This window comes from Equus asinus, chromosome 1 (assembly GCF_041296235.1).
Source record: "Equus asinus isolate D_3611 breed Donkey chromosome 1, EquAss-T2T_v2, whole genome shotgun sequence".
Lineage (NCBI taxonomy): Eukaryota > Metazoa > Chordata > Mammalia > Perissodactyla > Equidae > Equus > Equus asinus.
Window position 1 is genome coordinate 132,881,567 of NC_091790.1, and position 17,535 is coordinate 132,899,101.

General features: G+C 36.8%; 1 protein-coding gene and 1 long non-coding RNA gene across 2 annotated transcripts in view; both read left to right on the top strand.

The window, feature by feature from the left end:
* Positions 1-15,955, top strand: part of LOC139045117 (uncharacterized) — a 142,261-nt gene extending 126,306 nt beyond the window's left edge. Inside the window, exons 2-3 of the long non-coding RNA XR_011502848.1 lie at positions 8,538-8,580; positions 10,308-15,955. This is a non-coding gene — a long non-coding RNA (uncharacterized lncRNA). The remainder of the gene's footprint in view (positions 1-8,537; positions 8,581-10,307) is intronic.
* Positions 1-17,535, top strand: part of ZNF804B (zinc finger protein 804B) — a 482,981-nt gene that overhangs the window by 274,429 nt on the left and 191,017 nt on the right. The window lies entirely within an intron of this gene.

The following is a 17,535-nucleotide window of genomic DNA, read 5'->3' on the forward strand; positions in this document are numbered from 1 at the left end:
TATCTGCTTCAGATAATGATTTCATTTCCTTTGGATATATACCCAGAACTAGAATTGCTGGATCATATGGTAGTTCTATTTTTAATTTCTTGAGGAAACTTTACACTGTTTTCCAAGGTGATTGCATCAATTTACATCTTTACAGTGTACAAGGAAAGGTTCCCTTTTCTCCACATCCTCACCAGCACTTGTTATCTCTTGTCTTTTTGATAATAGCCATCCCAACAGGTGTGAGGTGATATCTCGTTGTGGGTTTTTTGCTATGTCTTTTATTTTTCCTTTTTTTTGGTGAGGAAGATTAGCCCTGCGATAACATCTGCCACCAATCCTCCTCTTTTTGCTGAGGAAGATTGGCCCTGAGCTAACAACTGTGCAAATCCTCTTCTATTTTATATGTGGGACACCTGCTACAGGCTGGCTTGACAAGCGATGCATAGGTTCATGCCCAGAATCCAAACCTGTGAACCCCAGGCCACCAAAGTGGAGCACATGAACTTAACTACTACGCCACCCGCCTGGCCCCTTATTGTGGTTTTGATTTGCATTTCCTGACAATTTTTTTAATGCAGAAGTTTCTATGATCTGTAAGATAAAAACATCACACATTTAAAAATTAGAGCAACCTGTGTTTTAACTGGCTGTTGTTTTGAGAGAGGTGATTTAATGAAATGGATTATTCTTGAGTAAGACATTAAAATAACAGAAAGAAAGAGAAAGAGAGAAAACCTCATGCTCCTTGGTACTATAGCAATTTATGTTCTGCTCAAGTTTAAAAGATAAGTTTTTAAAAGTCATGAATTTGAAAATATTATTATATCCTACTTAAAAAAATTCTGTCTTTATAATTATAAATTAGAAACTCTGCTTCTTCCTAATCACATGTATTTTTTTTTAAGACAAATGTTATATTAGCTTCCTCAACATTCCCCCTTTCTTAAAGTTCTTTAAGGGGATTCAAGTGAAATTAAGTGAATAAACAATGAAAAATGTTTAACTGTGTCAGTATCAATAGAAGCACCTGGAGTGCTGTCTACCTTAAAAATGTTTCCAAAAAGCCTCCTTGGAAACTTTATTATATGACATCTAGTTAAAAAATTGTTCTCATATTTATTCATTAATTTCACTTTCTATTAGAACCATTTTTGCATTAAAGTAGTTTCCGTAATAAATAACTAAGGCTAATAAAAGCAATATCCAGAAGGCATTACTCTTTAAGGGAAACTTTCTATGGCTATTGAGAGTCAAGAGGACATGATTTTACCAGTTAACATTAAATGTTTATAAAACTGGTAATAGGAGAATGAGCTAGAATGTCTCAAGTGTCTAAATAATTTCCCATTAGTGAAGTGGATTTTACTATGAAGACTGACTAACTTTTTCAGACTTCACAGTACCTCACGGTCTATTATTGCTTCAACGGCTTGAGCACTGAGGGGAATAAAGTTTAATCAGTACATTCTATGCTGGGAAAAACAAATCCCAAGTTTTATCTCTCTTTTGCATAGCATGAACTCACTGGAAATACTCAAATAAGAATCTTAGAAATTGTTGGTCTTACTTCTAACTTGCTATATCCTCTAAAGATCAGTGCACAATAGTCTTTGGAATTAATAGATTGTTGAGAAAATAGAACTTTTTTCTAACTTGACTAGAAAATGTGTTGTATTTGTTTTCTTATCACTCTCAACCAATACACAAGTTTTCAGGACATTTTATTTTCATCAGTGAGGGATATTTACTATGACAGGAGAACCTAAGGGTTTTCTTCCTCCTACAATATTACTTAAATATTTTGCAATCAGATGAATGAAATAAAGTGTTGGGGCATATAAAACAAAAGTATTGTGCTTTGGCTAAAGCTGTGTTTTAAGTTTGTTACCTATCTTAGATATTTTCTTTATAACTAAAACTTTTTCAATTGCCTCTAAGAGTATCTCCAGTTTTATTTGCACTTCTAGACAGAAATAAAATGACAATTGAAGAAAAAGAAATAGGGAGTCTGAGAAACAGAATTGATCTTTCTCAACTTTTCCTTATAATCCTTTGAAAAAATATTTTAAGTTTTCAAAAATTTCCATTGGATTTAAGCCACGATTTTAGGAGATAGAGCAAGGCCAACTTTGTTTATTCAAGAGATGGAAGGAGGTAGAGTATGGGGCCACCTGTTTCTTATGGCAATTCTAAAGTCGCAGTTGTGGCTCTTGTTGCTCTTTCCCCCACTTTATTTACTTATTTTTAATTTATTTTTTATCTGTAACTTTTTCAGCTTTGAAAGGCTCAAAGTGTAACAGCCCTTTCACCTTCAAGTGTATCAAATACCCATTGATTTTCCAAAACACCCAGTTAGCAAAGAATACATTTCTGTAAAGGCCACAAGATATAGAGACACCATTTGGGAATGGAGGATAAAGGTATGAAGTGCAGTCCTGGCAGTGGTTCTGGAATATGACTATTAGAAGTTCTTGCTGGAGCTGGAGGATTAAATATTACCCAGTCATTTCTGTAGAGTCAGGCTCTAAGGTACATGTTTTATACGTGGACATTCCCTCTGCAGTTCTACGTTTAGAAGGTAGAAAGTACAGCTTAAGAAAGTTAGACAGGTGTCACAAATTAAGAAGTAAAACACCGTGAAATAAGAAAGATCTAATTTGAATATAGGAGCCTTCAAGCTTAGCCATATGGCCTTCAGTAAATTATTTAACAACCAGGAGCTTTATTTATTCAACAAGTATTGATTAAGCTCTTCTCTCTGCCAAACATCTTAGGGGGGCTATAGATACCGTGGTGAATAAAACTGATAAATATTCTGCCCTAGTGAGACTCACATTCTAGTTGGAACAGACAGGCAATTTAAAAGGTAGAAAAATAAAATATATAGAAATTAGATATTAAGTACAAGAGAAAAAACTCACCCCCACTTAAAAAGGGGACAAGAACTGATGTAGGAGGACAGTGTGGCCAGAGAAGGCCCCTCTCAGAAGAGACTTGTAAGTAAACTAACCATGCAGATTTCTAGGAAAAACTTCTCCCAAAGAAGAAATAATATATCCAACAGCTTTGAGATGAGATCACTACTGTCACTATGTTCACCAAGCAACAAGAGGCCAGGGTGGCTGGTACAGAGTGAAAAGGTTGAGGGTGGTAGTAGCAGATGAGAAGAGGAAAACAGAGTCACCTGGGACTTAGATTATAGAGCCCTTTACAGGTCATGGGAAACTAGTGAGGGCTTTGAACATTGGCGTGACATGATTTGACATATTTTTATAGGATCACTCTGGCTATAGACTGAGTAGACTGAGGGCAGGCAAGTCCAGAAAGAGGGAAAGCAATTGGGAGGTATTGCAATAACTGAGGAGAAATATGGTGGCTTGGACCAGGGTGGTGGCAGTGGGGGTGGTGAAAAGTAATTGGTTTGGATTTATTTTTAAGGCACTTTAATCAAATTCTATTGAAATTAATTAAATTTGCAAAAAAGACCTATTGTGTATGTGAGAGAATGAGAAGAATCACGCAGTTTCAGTCTATTTACCTGAGAAAATGAGCATATCATTTGCTCTTTTGCCTTGTGGGGTTGTTATGAAAAACCTGCTGTAAAAATTAAACAAATGCCAGTTTTTGTTATTTGGATCATTTGCGCTAGTTTTAATCAGACTATGCCAGAGACCGAACATGCTGGATCACATCACTTTTAGGAAGCAATATTTCCTTTTTGAGTGTAGGAAAATCTATAATAAGTTCTGTATGTCCAAGGATCATTTGTTAGGATTTTGATTAATAAGGATAACGATCTGTAGAGATGCAAGTTACTCTTCATAGTTAGGCCTTTTGTCTGCAGAAGGCATCTCACCCAGCTACCTTTCAGTGGGCTGTGTCCTGAGGAAGATTCCCTCTGACTAGTGGACCAATTCAGTTCTGCTTCAGCATGCTCAATCGAGAAATCTCCAGCAATAGGAGAGGAGATCTCTGATAAGGAGCTGCCTCTTTCCTATAAATTTTGTGTACTTTGTAACAAGTCTAAAGAACGGCGTTGTGTGCTTTTGTTTTTTATAATAAAGAGTCCCCACATACACACCTTAAGCGTATTGGGGAAACATGTCTAAATCTTAAATACATACTCAAATCCATCCACAGTCAGAAATCTCAAACAGTCAATGAACTGATGATTTTCTCTACACTGAAATGTGAAAAGTTTGACACATCTTGAGTATTTTTGTTTAATACATAAAATTTAACGAAGGGATCTACAATCACCATAACAAAGCTAGACTTTCAGAGACAACAGCTATCCAAAAGGTGTTGGAGCAACAGATGAGCTCGGTTTTGCTACTGCGTATCTAATAGAGACAGGGTTCCTCTTCATGTTTGGGAAAAAAATCAGCCTTCATCGAGGACACTGGTTAACTCAGGGCCAGAAATTTTAAACAATCAGTGTCAGGAAAACAGGAAATAATAGACAAAATTGAAGGTAGGCCTGAGTCCATTAGCAGGTTAGCAGGGAAGGAACCCATCAAGGTCCTGAGTTTTTCAGAAACATGTTCCCAGCCTCTCGAGCTAGGTACACCCCTTTGAATGGATGTTCTCATAACTGTTGTACATTTCCTTATCAGAATGCCAAATTTACATTTTTTTAGTTATTTGATCAATACTGCTTACTTCCAATTCCCTGTAAGCTTTTAAGTTCCTCCAATTATAAAAATTATGTACAGTGTTATAAAAATTATGCATCAGCATAGCATATGGTGTATGTATATATAAACTCAATCAGCTGTTGAAGGAAATGAGGGAGAAATGAAGGAAAATAGGTCATCAGAGGATCAAGATTTAAGCAAATTAATTTTGAATTAAATGAAAACCATTCTGGGATCTAGCTGCGGATTTACATGATCTCTAACAGGAACATCTTTGGAAATGGATTTTTCTTATAGTCCTTCACTATATAAAAAATTTCACTACTATTCTTCTTACTTTCCCTTCTCTACTGAGAAAATTGTTCATCTTGTTGTATTTTAAGGCTATGGATCATTCTGTCAGTGACCTATGAAAAGCATATGCTTCTACACTCAACTTTCTATACTTTATTTCATCACTGAAACATCCCTTATATCTGAAACTATTTCTTCTTTTCTTTAAATCCAAAGGGCCATCTTCACTTCCTTCAAACTTAATGAATTTAACTAACTGATTTCTAAGTTTCCTGTAAGCTCTAACATTATCCAGTTCTAAGAATTATTTCTTCATGGAGTAAGGAGTGAACTTTTCATCCATTTTTCTGCTTGTAAGTTTGGGATGTAAATTTTATCAATTGTTCAAGATCTATACAGCACTTATCTCACTATGAGCAATCAAATTATTACCCCAACTTCGTGTGAAGGGACAATGCTAAGTAGCCCCTGGAGATTATTGATAAATGCCAACTAATAATAATAATAATATTGAGCTGGTGAAATGAAATATGGGCTGAGTGTCAATTGATGCCATCCTAAATTATTTTAAAATGAATATAAATGCATGTTCAAATGCAAGATAGATCATTTAAATAATCAAAAATAGGATCGAGAATGTCTATTTTATCCACATATATTTCTTGGTTATGCTATCTTTAAGTTGAAATTATAAAGTAGGCGAAATCAGGAGGCCTTAAGCATTCCTTACTATTTTTTTCTCATAAGTACCTATTATCCTAATATTCTCTTTATATTTATCTGTTTAAATCTAAAATTCAAAACAAAATAAAATATCTTTAATCTTTTTCACACCAGGGAGTAGAAGTTTGTTGTATGACCTACGTAAAGTAAAAAAGAAAAAAAGTCTCTCTTCATTTAAAATGCAGTTCATTATCAAGTTGCAGATGTGGGAGGGAGTGGGGTTGAGGTTCCTAGACCTGGAACCTTGCCATACTTTCCTTCTAACTAAGCTAACTTGAAGGGCCAATCTAAGTGGTTAAAGATAAAGTAAATCACCAACTCATATGCAGCTCTTATTTGGAAAAACGTAACATCCAGGGGTCTTACATTACTCAATGGAAAATATTCATACTGACCTAAACAAGTGTAAAAATGGAAATTCTTCTGGGATATAAAAGAAATTTGCTCTCTAAAGATAATTTCAGTTCTTCAACCAAATTAGCAGTAGGTGACAATTCCCTTGATATTCAACTTGTGGGTAATTACATTTATAGGCAATTTGGGGATTGATATTTACTATTAACATAAAAAGTATTTTAATAACAACTTGTGTTTTGTTCAATGCTTCTGTTGTTCAATGCTATTTGGAGTCAAGAATTCCCAAGGGGTTTTTATTTTTCTAAACTCTTGACATAAGGATTCTCTTTACAACAAAAATGATTTTAAGGAGAAAACTTCTTTAGCTTGCTTCATAATTTGAAATTCTGCTAATTGGCCTAGCAAGGGTAAAATATAATAGTGTAGTGGAGCCTATTTGGACACACACACGTGGTAATAAAAAGTATAATATTACAAGGTTTTCCTGAATGAATACGTAAACTTGTGTGGACTTTCTGAAAGGTGGTGAGCTCTGTAAGAAATAGTATGTGTTGATAATCAAATTTGCTAATAATTTCATGATTGACTGCCTCCTCCTTTCCAAATAAACTCTCCTTGTTTTGGATTTCTAATCATTTAGGGGCAAACTCTATAAGATTAGAGGCTCAGCAGTGTTACAAAGAAATAAAATACAAGCCCCAAAAGAAATGACACTGATTGTTATTGTACACTGTAAGCACTCTCATTTTCCACTTCTTCCCAAATTGATTATTATAATACTTATTCAGAAACCCATGTATTTGATGGATAAGTATGTCTAACTTTATATGGCTAAATAAGATCTGTTCACACATTTCAAGCTTAGCAAAACCAATACAATTTTTTTTCCTTTTTCTCCCCAAAGCCCCCCGGTACATAGTTGTATATTCTTTGTTGTGGGTCCTTCTAGTTGTGGCATGTGGGACGCTGCTTCAGCGTGGTTTGATGAGCAGTGCCATGTCCGCGCCCAGGATTCAAACCAACGAAACACTGGGCCTCCTGCAGCGGAGCGCGGGAACTTAACCACTCTGCCACGGGGCCAGCCCCCAATACTATTTGAAAAGAACCACAACCAATATAAATACTAAGTTTCCTCCAAATTAATCCAAGCATAATAATAAAAGTGACACATATTGAGACATTTAACCTTTGAAGATATTTTTGTTTCCAGAAACTTAAAGCTGCAACCTATGAATCAAGTTCATACCTAGAAAATGAACTTATTTTTCTTGTTTGTTTTGTGTTGAATCCCAGAGGATGGGAAGAGATAGTGGTTAAATGGCTCCCAATGAGTTTCATATGTGGGTAGGGTCTATGCGAGGATGCCTGAGGCCCAGAGTCAGTATAGGACCATGATTTCAGCCATGCTGTGTCTTCAGTGGGTTTGATTACAAAGCCTGTGAGAAGAGTTGGGGAAATGACAGAAGCTGGGGATAGACGGACTAGGACAAGGATAACTAGATAGTTTGCAGGCCTAGCTGGTCTTTGCGAGCTGTCCAGGTATTCAAATCACTGTGATCAAAATCTGGGTAAGAAACACACAAAGAAATTTGATCTATAGGTAGACCACAGAAGATGGAGTAACTCAACTGTAGCAATGCCCTAAATTATGTGAGGAACATGGTCCAAGGAGATTTTCACAGCCAATGAGTCCCTGTTGCCAGTTTCAGAGAGTGGGATTGAGTGGGTGGAGGGTAGTTGAAGAGTGGGAGACAGAATGATAGAACCCTAGAAAGCTGACTAAATTTCAAGAGAAAGCTCAAATCCCAGGAGAACCAACTGTTGTGAAACTAAGATACTGAAAGAGAGGTTGGATGATACAGCAGAAGCAGTGCTACAGGGTTAAGCAGAAGTCTACAGATCATGGGCCCTCATCTCAGGCACATTGGATACCAGGCTATACCACTCTCCCAGGTGAAGGCTGCTAATATTTCTCACCATGGCAAGGGCTTAACAATGCTGAGCATGAAAAGTCAGTCTCAGTGATGCCAGCAAACAGACTTATTCCATCAATACTGGCACTCTAACCATTTCTTTTAGTACTGCTGAAACTGACATAGATTTTTGTATCAAAAATGTCACATAAGCAGAATGTGTTACTGAGTCTGATTTCATAATGCATCAATAAATGCCATGAAATGTTTAGATAACAAGTAGTTGTATTTTAAAAAGCAATTTCTCTAAATGAAATCAGCTTTCTAAAATAACTTCTAATTTTTTAATGTGATTTCCATTTTACATATTGTTATTTTTCTTTTTCAGATCAGAGTTTTAAAACTTCTTTAATAAAACACAATTTACTAGTGGTTTCTAATAGATAAAAATAGCATGGTGAAACCTGGAGTATGGCAATTTCTGTAAATAATCACTTACACTATGACTTTATTGTAACAAAAAGGCAGATATAGGCTTTGAAAAAATGTACTATAATTTTTTTTCATTTCTGGGAACGAATTGATTTTGTACCCAATTTCATTTTCTTTGAACTCTTCTTAGGTTAATCTTCCCAAATCAAGTTACCCTGTTCAGCATTCATTCGGTAAGTTTAGAATACGCTTGTCCGAATCAAAGCTCTCTTGAAAAATCAATGCTGCCTTTGTTGGTGGAAATTTATAAATTGAGATGCCTCCATGTTTGAGAAGTTCTACTTTCTTCCTCTTTCTTCTGCACACTTTAAGATTTACAATAGTTTGCCAGAGAAAATGATTGAGTTTTATAGTACATCAAATAGAGAATCTTGTGTATTGTTTTCCTTGGATACATAGTTAAAGTTTCTGAACAGTTTTGGGCAGAAACTTTCTTTCCTCACCAAAGTAGAGATTTTCTAGTTGTGGAGAAACATTTTTGGAGTAGATGAATCGTAGTGTAATTATTTCCCAGCTTTTAATTACTTCCCAAATCTGCTATGTTCACGTTGCAAGAGTGGGTTACAGGAGCTTTGAAGCGTAGTTAATCGTGGGTTTGGTGGAGTCAATGCTGTCTGGATGTTTCACTTGGAAGCATGAACGCTCTGTGTACCACTCAAATTACCACATTGTGTATGCCCACCAGGCGTCTCTGTGACACTTTGCAGGAGCTTTTGTCTGTGTGCAATGGAGGCACACAGCTGTTAATTGACAAGGTAAGTAATCGTCTTCTGATGACAGTAGTTAAAAGCTGTTCTCTAATGAATTTTACTTGTCACTTTTAATTCTTTTTAATCTTTGTCTACATTTCATTAGAATGGCTTTATCATTTGGATTGCTGTCTTGTCGGGTATTTCGATAGATTTAATGGATTATCTTCAAACTATGATAATCCCTCATAAATATAATAGAGTGATATTCAGATTCTTTAGGGACTTTTTTAACTTGATTGGTTTTCCAACACATTTTTCCTCTTTTACACTTTACATTTTTGCAAATCAAGTATTTTGCATTTTCTATATGCCCTGAGCAAGCTTCTGCTTTAATCTTCCATGACTTAATCTACTGACTGAATATGAGACAGTTGGTGATGTGGCCAGGAAAGAGTCTGTTATCATTTCCTGTTTTGCTTGTCTGCTGTGATTTGATTTTTTTTTTTTTAATTTAAGAGTAATAGGCTTTCACTGCGCAGTGTCCTAAGAGATGACTCAGGTACTGACAAAAATATTTGTAAGCCTTTTTAAGGTCTAGTGATAGCATAGAAGTGAAATTGTAAAAATGGTTTATTATGCATTTCATAATGAAGAAATGTAATGTTTAACTATTATTTACTCTATAAGAGAACATTTTTATATCTTGCATATGCTCTCCTACATATGAAAATGACAATTTACATATAAATGTATGTCTTTAGATCATATCTCATTCCTCTATACCTAGTGCATTTATCAAACAGCTCTTTTATAAGTTATACTGTAATTACTAAATTAAGCCAATTAAAGTGTCTGGATAGAGGGAATAATTTATTGATATAAGAACAATATCAAAGCATGAAAGTGCAAAAAATTTGAGGGACAGTGATAAGATAGAGTGTGTGGACCTTTATAAATTTAATATATTGCGATAAATTTGTCCTATCTTAGTGGCAAGTACAATTGAGTCATTTAACAATCATATCTGGCAATGGTTACATGATGTTGAACCATGCAACAGATGGTAGAATGACAGGATGCAAAATTTTATAGATGCCTTTTCAAAGTTTGCTAAAGTGAGATCTAGTAGATGGCTTTTATTAGAAGTTAATTCTGCCTGGAAGCTTGTGTATAAGTAATTTGTCAATGTTTTTTTTTTTTTGAGGAAGATTAGCCCTGCACTAACTACTGCCAGTCATCCTCTCTTTTGCTGAGGAAGTCTGGCCCTGAGCTAACATCTGTGCCCATCTCCCTCTACTTTATATGTGGGACGCCTACCACAGCATGTCGTGCCAAGCAGTGCCATACACATACCCAGGATCCGAACCGGCGAACCCCGGGCCACAGAGAAGCAGAACGTGCGAACTTAACTACTGTGCCACTGGGCCAGCCCATTGTCAATGTAGTTATAATAGAAATTTGTCTTTGTATAAAATGGGATCCATGCCAAATTATTCTTTTTAGTGTTCATAGCATAAATTCTTCAAAAGTGAAAGGAAGCACAATTTTCAAAGAACTCAGTGTATTTATTGATTTCTAGAATGTACCAGTGAAGTGACAAGACAAAATTTATGTATGCTTAGAAGGTTAAATAGGTTTCATTTTGGTAATGTAACTAACAGGTTTAAAGCATAAGTATGAAAATGGGTAAGACAAACGGTGATCACTGTCAATTCTTGATTTGCCCTTATTTAAATTGCAGTTGTGCCAAAATGATATTATGACACTCACCCCAATAATTGTATATTTTATGATTATAAAAAAGGGTTTACATTTTAAGTAGTAAATGTGACTATAAAATTTCAAATCCCAAAGTCACCTCAAATCCTTTAAGTAATCAGGTAGAGAAGAAACAGAGAAATACCAACATTAATTTAAAAACCCCACATCAGTATAAAATAAATATTAAAATTATTCACTTAAATAGACCTGATATATATTTAAGTGTTTTTTATTCATCTATATCATGACAAAATCATATATTTGATTCTAAATTTTGTTAAAATGTGGAACCCATTGGCATTGGGCATTTACTCTCAAGTGTCCCATGTTTGTCTTCTAGGAAACACACAACTGTGTGATTAGTTCCACTTTAACTTTTCCTTTTCCCAATTCGTTTGTTGCTTTCTTCTTCTTACCTACTACAAGACACACACACACACGCACACATACATATATATATATAATTTTTCTTTTTTGAGGAAGATTAGCCATGAGCTAACATCTGCTGCCAATCCTCCTCTTTTTACTGAGGAAGATTGGCCCTGAGCCAACATCTCTGCCCATCTTCCTCTACTTTATATGTGAGATGCCTGCCACAGCATGGTTTGATAAGCGGTGGGTAGGTCCGTGCCTGGGATGCAAGCCGGTGAACCCTGGCCGCCAAAGAGGAACACGCAAACTTAACCACTGCACCACTGGGCTGGTCCCAAGACATATGTTGTTTATGTTGGGCAAAGTCCTCTCTACTTGGCCAAACTCAAAGTAGAAGAGATTGTAGAGGAGATGGCCATGTTCCGTTAGAAAATCTTCAGCAATAAAGATCTCTCCACAAATGTCTAGCAGTGATTAGTATAGCACATATGTTGTGTCAGGCCATTTTCTAAGCTCTTATTATATATTAACTTATTTAATTCCCACCACAACTCTTCATGTTTGATATTGCAGACTAGGAAAAACAATTTCCCCCAGGATCACACAGTTTCCAAGAGGTAGAGCCAGGATTCCAACTCAGTCAGGATGACTTGAGAGTGTGCATTCCTACCAGTGCTCTGTGCTGATTCTCCATGATAAGTTTTATGGTTTGGTGATTAATCAATGTTAAAGCAGGAGAAATAAGACCAGAAAGACAGGAGAAAATATCTGGAAACAAGATCAATCAAACAAATACTGAACGGAAAAGGACAAATAGATAAATTCCCGTCCATAACAACCTGGGAACTCCTTTCTGCCCTCCGGGATGAAGTGTTACTGCAGAGGCTTTTGCCTCATGTTCTCTTCAGAGAATCTAAAGAAAGCTAAAGCACAGCATAATAGCTAAATGAGCTGTGATTCCTGTGAAGATTTCATGCAGAGCTTCAAGAATTTACCTTAATAACTGATTTTATTAATATTTTATGTAATAAATTATATTTCCCAGCTCAGTGCTAATTCTTGAATATGTAATTCTAAAAATGTTAAAATTACTGTCCTCTTGGTGTAACAAGACATAATGTTTTATTGTGTTGTGTTTGTTGCCTAAAAATGTGCTGTGCTTAGATGTTTGCTACCTTTTGGGAAACATTTTCCCACTTCTTAAATAGGTATATATAGAATCACATCCTAAGGATACAATGTTTTTATCTGTATTCTGGAATGATAGCAAATCATGTCTAGAAAGCTTCCTAATAGCTCCATTTGTGAAGTGAAAATGAGTGGTACTCTAAGTCCAATACCTTTAATGCTTCATTAGAGCTAGGTAAAAACTCTTATTATTTTTCTGTATACACATGCAACAGGCATGTGCACATACATCAATACACACCCCCCCAGCACATTCATCTATCACAAAGGCAGAAACATCTTCAGACAAAGCATCTGAATATGTTGGAATGTAAATATTCAAATACAATTAAAATGGAATTCAATTCATTCTCAGGTCAATGTTACTTTAATTTGATACTACTCACAAATGAGCAGGTGGCAAATGCATATTCAAAATGCAGATGTTGTATTTTCTGCTTACTGTACTTTCTAAAGACATTTTACATAGTTTCTTATGGAAAATGACCCTGAATAATCTTCAGCTAGACAGCATTTACGTAGAATGGATTATAGTCATGCTATCTGAAATTCATGGGGTCTAGAACCTTCCAGAGGTCTTTTTAGGAGAAAGATTGTTTAGAATAAAAATTCAAAGCCTGAGTTCTTTTTCAGATTTTAAAAGTAGTTGTTAAATTTAGAGAAAGTGAAATAAATATATCTGGTCATTACAGCTATGAATCACAAAAAGAAATTAAATACAAAGTATATTCTGCGATTTAAACATCTAGGGAGCAACTGGGCTTTCTATTCTTATTATCGCTAATGAGTAATGCATGAGTGATTACATTTATGCCTCATGTACTGACCTTTTCTCATCAAAATTTCATTATTTAAAAAAGAAGAGAATAAAATCTCCACGTGAACAGAATTTCTGTTTGGTTCATTGCTACATCTCCAGCTCACAGAAGAGTTCCTGGCATAAGAAGTAGGGATGTGTCTGAAAGAGCCACTGAATTGTTTTGTTGGTCTTCTGGGGAGAATGCTCATCAGTGGACATAGAAAGGTCCACACTGTCCAAGGTTGGTCCTTTAATATTTCATGTATTGAAATATCTTTTAACTCAGGACCTAGGCACTCAACCGAAATGACCTCAGTTTGTCTGGAACTGAGTTATATCTTTGAGAATCCACTCAAATTGTGGGGCAGCTCCTTTCACTACTGTTGGCACCTTACTCCAGTTCACAGGGCTCAGAAGCCCACCAGGGCAGGTGACTTACTGTTTGCTAGTTAATTCTGTAAATATATAGGCAGATTTTAGTGAAGGACATTACAGGTTCTGTGTGATACTGTCAAACACATTTGGAAGAGCAGACAAGGAAAAGAAAACAAGGCTATATTTACTGAGAGCTATTGAATAGCAGCTATCATTCTAGGTCCTTCAGATCACATATTCTAAAAGTTCTAAAAATCTTACCAAAGATTTTACTTTGTTGAGCCAACATCATGAGGCCAATACAAATTTTCAACTCTCATACTCCCTTCTTTTCTTCTGAAGCAATATTGTGACTACCTTTATTTTCAAGTGTTTGTTTTACCTCTTTTTAAATATATAAATGGTGACATCAGCAAAGTGGCTGAATAAATGTCTCTCATAAGTATCCCCTCTCAACAGCAATACTTTGGCATCCATCTACAGACAAAAGTGCCTTTGTGGGACCTTTGGGATCCAGGTAAGAGACTGTGAAATCATGCTGCAGTCCAAGATGGAAGAGAGCCATTTTGAAATGGCAGGTTGGCACTTACGTGACTGACTCTGCAACTGTGGCCCCTGCTACAGAAATGGAGACAGTTCCATACCCCTGAGAATTCAGCTACAGCCCTATCTGGCTTTAGGTCTGTCACAGCACCACAGGCCAAGGAACTCAGAAGGAGTCACACCCATTTGTGCAAGGGGTAAGAGACACACAGACTTCTGTTGGCTGTGTATCCTGAAGTGGTCTGTGAACCAGCTCCAGCCTCTCTCTCACCATGTGAGCCCCTGGAGTTAATCTGCCAAACTTGGCCAGAATGTAGATTCTGAAAACGTCCTGTAACTGGGCTCCAATCCATCCCAGCCACAGTCTGCAAAGAATCCTGTTGGCACAGGGACCTTGTAGGTAACACTCCCATCTGTGCCCCTAGAGATCTTTAAAGGGCTCTAAACTAGGCATCATCCTCCTCCTGCCATAGTCCTATGAGTTGGTCAGCTGGCACAAGGAACAGACAGGAAAAAATTCCTGTCTCCCACTCTGGAGATCTTGAAAGGGCCCTAAACATGGCTCCAGGTTCCTCACAGCCACAGTCTGCCAGTGGGCCAGCAGTCCTGAGGGCCCAGGGTCCCAGCAGGAGACACTGCCATATGCGCCCCCCGGAGAGCCTAAAAGGTCCCTATATTCTGCTCCAGGCCCTCTCAGCCACAGTGTGGGAGCAGTGTGGCCACCCAGGTACCCATTCAGTGACTGGGAAGCAGCCCTTCCACAGACCTGGCAGAAGCCACACTTGTTGCACGTCTGGTAATAGGCCTGTTCTCCAAGGCCCCAGCTGTGGACCCTGAAGACTTTGTCCCAGTGCCACCCTACTAAACAGGATACTAGAGGCAGTCCCATCCACCCAGGGAACTGACAGGATCCACGGCTGCCTGAGCCCCTGGTAATAACCTGCCAACTGTGGACTCCACTGCAGACCCACCGACAGCCTCACAACTGGCTCCTACCCAGGAATACTGCGATTCCCCATAAACCTTTGTGCACTGTCAGTGGGAATGTAAATTGGTACAGCTGCTATTGAAAACAGTATTGAGGTTCCTCAAAAAATTAAAAATAGAGCTACCATATGATCCAGCAATCTCACTTCTGTGTATGTATCTGAAAGGAAATGAAATCACTCTCTTGGAGAGACATCTGCACTCTCATGTTCATTGCAGCATTATTTAAAACAGCCAAGACATGGAAACAACCAAAGTGTCCATGGACAGATGAATGGGTAAAGAAAATTTGGTGTATATGTATATGTATATGTGTGTGTGTGTGTGTGTGTGTGTATAATGGAATATTAATCAGCTGTATAAAAGAAGGATATCTTTCCATTTGCAACAACATGGATGGACCTTGAGGGCATCACGCTAAGTGAAATAGGTCGGGCAGAGAAAGACAAATATTGCATGATCTCACTTATATGTGTAATCTAAAAAAGCCAAACTCACTGAAACAGACAGTAGAACAGTGGCTGCCAGGGGCTAGAGTGTGGTTAAGATGTTGGTCTGAGGGTACAAACTGCCAGATGGATAAGTTATGGTGAGCTAATATGCAATATGGTGACTATAGTTAACAATACTCTGTTATATATGCGAAAGTTGCTAAGAGAGTAGATCTTTAATGTTCTCACCACACACAAAAAAAACTTGTAGTCTTGTGAAGTGATGGATGTGTTGACTGATCTTATGTGTTAATCATTTCACAATATATGCGTGTATCAAATCATTATGTTATGCACCTTAAACTTACACAACGTTATGTGTCAATTATATCTTAGTAAAGCTGGGAAAAAAACAGAAATATGTCTGACCTCATTTAATCATGTCATGTTGGTGCCTCTTTCTGAACGCCTCTTCCAAGTTTTCTAAATGATCAGGTCCCCCTTTCTCCATCCTTCGGAGCATTGAAGGGTCTTTTTTTTCCCTATGTTGGTGTCTCAGGAGACCACCTCCACTGCTCTCCTGCTGTCCATAAAACAATTATGGGAGGATATTTTGGGTATACTCAGGTATTAAAAAAAAATGCTTGGCATTTCAGTACGTCTGTAACTGAGGTGCAGTACTTATCAGACCCTGACTGGTGGGCCTCTCCTTCTTTCCTACAATGTAGTTCTTATTCACAGCAAAGCCTTGTTTATACATTTTGAGGCTGTGTCCTTTTCCCAAAACATAAATGATGATTGCCCTTTTATATCAATTCCAGTATAGTTGAATTCCTTATTTTATTTTGTTTATACAAGTATTGATTACATTAATACTCACATTAAAACTCATTGCATATAGTAACAGGCCTAAAAAGATAGTTTGCCTTGCAGTCTCAAGTGTGATTCAATTTAAGCTGATTGAGAAGCTTTAAAGGAGAGCAGTAGTAAACAATATTTCCTTCAAAGTTAAGTCTCTAGCAATATCTATCAGGGACTATATTTTTTTCATAAATATAAAAGTTAAAAAATAAGTATCCTTCAAAAACATAAACATGAAAATTCTTGTAATGTGCTATTGCCACAATACAATGTGTTCTATTGTACTTAATTGTACAAGAGACAATTATGCCAAATGACAGCATGTGTTGAAAGACACATCTGCGCCTTGCCTTGTATTAGATCAATGATTGTACAGACATGCACAAGTATGAAATAAAACAAAGACCAGTGTAAGTCATCAGTCTCTTTAATCAATGATGAATTTACAAAAGTTTAAATATATGCTATAGGAAGGCAAGAAAAACTCTGTTACAAGTTTTGCATAGAACTGTACTATCAGATAACTACAAAAGTTACCAAATGAGAATTCCAACAAGTTTAAATTTGATATACAAACCATTTGCATTTATATTTATTTGCTTTCAAGTTTTTAAACTCTTAAAAAATATATACAAAAATATTTTTGGTCAGACCTTTGCAGTTCCTGTCGAACTTCTCTGTAGGACCCATCAAGAATCCACCTCTGTAGAACCCAATTTGAAAATCAATACCCCAGCAAATGAGAAATGGATTAATCTAAGGCTTGACCAGACAAGTAAATGTCAAAATTGAATACTGAGAGGAATTATAGAAGTTCTGGTGTGATATAGGCAAGAACAGAATGTAGGTTGGGAAATTCACCGTGCCACTAGGCAAGGATGAGAAAGGTTGAGAGAAAGTTTGACAGATAGAAAGGGACCATGAAAGTAAGAGACGTTCAAGGTTGGAGGAGCACTTGGAAGGAGAATTGCCCCTGAGGCTGGGGTTGACTGATGGTTTTTACCAAATGCTCCTTTTCCTTGGTCTTGCTTAGAACCTACCTACTTTGGTTGTCTTTGTGGTCCTTTTTGGTCCAAAAGTCATCTAATGCATTGTAGTATGAGAAGTGACATATTTGCC